At 34.0% G+C, this 2,618-nt stretch overlaps 1 long non-coding RNA gene across 1 annotated transcript; it reads left to right on the plus strand.

Moving 5' to 3' along the window:
* The first annotated feature begins 1,134 nt into the window (after positions 1-1,134).
* On the plus strand, positions 1,135-1,978 carry LOC119073724. Its single transcript, XR_005087075.1, has 2 exons — positions 1,135-1,336; positions 1,412-1,978. It is a non-coding gene; the product is annotated as an uncharacterized LOC119073724 (long non-coding RNA).
* Positions 1,979-2,618: the final 640 nt, after the last annotated feature.

Raw genomic sequence — 2,618 nt, forward strand, 5'->3', positions numbered from 1 at the left:
AGAAAAAAAATAGTTTTTATCAGGTTCACATTTCAAAAAATCTGTAATGAGTATGTTCAATAAATAGCATCTATTTGTCAAAATTTGTGTGTCACCGCCTTCGTGATCAACTCAGATGTGTCTTAACCTGTTTTTTCAGAACCTTGGTATAGTGTACCAGTTCGAATTTTCGAAAAATTTTCGGGATAATATGCAGCTGTCAAAAACTAAAATAAACCAAACCAAACCAATGTTCTTAAAGAACAGATTAAGACACCTACGAAGGTGGGTGACACGCACATTTTGACAAATAGATACATTTTGTTGAACACACCCATTACAAATTGTTTGAAATGTCAACTTGAAGAAAAGTAAATATAATTTTTATCAAGTTGACATTTCAAACAATCTTTAATGAGGCTGTTCAATAAAAAGCATCTAGTTGTCAAAATTTGTGTGTCACCCGTGTCACTGCCTTCGTGATCAACTCAGAAGTGTCTTAACCAGTTCTTTCAGAACCTTGAACCAAACAGTGTATTTCTGTTATTTAATGTTTTTGAGTGGACATGAAATAACAGAAAAACATTGAAAGCATAAAGTTTACTTTGTTCGCAATAGATCAAATCCGAGTAACTGTAAATCCGAACACTGACAGCTACACCGTCATCCATAAAGAACCCTAACCTAACCTTTGTAAAAAAATTGAAATTATTGAGCTGCCGGTTAATTTTGTGTTTTATCCGGGTCAACAAAAACTTTTTTAATAGATTTCCAATAAATAAAAGGTGAAAATATAATTGTTTTTTGTATGACGTAAGTTTTTAAGCTTATTATTTTACATGAAAGCCATTAAAACATTTGCTTCTATTTTCGAACGTGAACATAGTGCCTGCATATTTTCACTGTACAAGTTTTCAGGTTAAAGTATAGTTTCCACTTAAAAAGAGCACTCCGTTTAGCCTCCGTTTACATGACAGTTGTAAAATAAACAAAAGAACTGTCACGCAAACGGAATGGAAATTGAATTTATTTCAATTTTTTACTCCGTTTACGTGACAGTTCCTTTGTTCTTTTTTATAACTGTCATGTAAACGGAGGCTAAACGGAATGCTCTTTTTAAGTGGAAACTATACTTAAGTTCTATGTGGGTGATTTTCGACATTTCGAATAACCTTGGACTTGATCTATTTTTGTTTTTGACAGCTTAATAATAGTATTCCGAAAACTGTTCGAATATTCGAACCGGAACACTTGAACAATCGAAAGAAGTCTTGGAGTGCGCTGAAAAGGTCAAATTAATATTTTAAAGAGGAAAAACTGTTGCATTTTACTTTTTAAAAAACAAATTGCTTAATTAGTGAGTGCTTGACGCAAGAAAGTATCCATTGGTTCATCCCACATTCATTTTAATTTTCTATTCGCTGACTCTTAGTGATGTATAACCTGAGACAACAAAAGAGAATTTGTTACCGGCTAACAAGACGATATAATGTACGAACCAATCGCATCTCACTCAACGATGATTGTTGGTTGGCAATATTCGAGAGATTACAATCAGACGACTTAGCAAACATCCACTACACTTGCAGCAGATTTAAGGCCTTATCCGAAACATCATTTCGTTTGCGGTACAAAGAAACTTGTTTTTATTTAAGCCACAGCCTACCCACAACTAACAGCCGAATTGAGCGTTATGGAAGAATTACCGATACAATTAACTTGAAAACGCTTGGCGCATTCCGAAACGAGATTAAGCGAGTGGTTGTAGAGTATACGATGCGCCCTCACGTTATCAGCCAGTTTAGCAGAATGTGTCATCAAACAGTGGAAGAGTTAATAATTTGTAATTTTGATTTTTTCGAAGCTGCAGTTCGCGAACCGTTCGAGAAGCTAAAAAAATTGACAATTTTTGGATTTAATATCGATATGGCTAAACTCAAGTCATTTTTCGTAAATGTGGAACATTTAGTGCTCGTGAAAGCATTTATTTTTCAGATGGCGAAATTTTGCGAATGTCTTCCTAATCTGAAAGTTTTTGAGTTGTATCGAACAGAGTTAAATGAAGAAGAGATGAATGCATTCCAGCGCCAATATCCGAGAGTTACCATCAACATCATGGACTGGATGCAGTTTCCGCTGTGGAAGCGATAACTTATTTCGTCATTATCAAAGCTTGAAAATTACACGAGAAAATAATGAAGGGACTGCCAACACAAAAGCAAGTTGGAAAACATATTAAAAAATAAATTTTTTTAGCTGTATGACCACATGCACCCAATAAACATAAAATGAATATTCGAACAAATGGAGCTTTTTCTTTTTTTGTCTAATAGTTGGTATATTTCCCACCAATCTGACGGTTTCGATCTTGAACATTGTGGACATAACTCTCCTATGATTAGGACGGACAAAAATATCTATCACATGCTCCAATATCCTCCAATATCTCCAATATCCCGTAAAAATAGAAAATTATCTCCGTAAATTGAAACCTTAAAACTCGAGTAAACCAACACCGTAAAACGATCAATCAAAATGCTCTTAATGTTATAGCTGTTAAGATGATGTGGTACAAACATTAATAAAAATCAATTTAAATTCAATAAATTGCATCTGCACATTATTTATGTAACGTGAAG

The sequence above is a fragment of the Bradysia coprophila genome, unplaced genomic scaffold (assembly GCF_014529535.1).
Source record: "Bradysia coprophila strain Holo2 unplaced genomic scaffold, BU_Bcop_v1 contig_138, whole genome shotgun sequence".
Lineage (NCBI taxonomy): Eukaryota > Metazoa > Arthropoda > Insecta > Diptera > Sciaridae > Bradysia > Bradysia coprophila.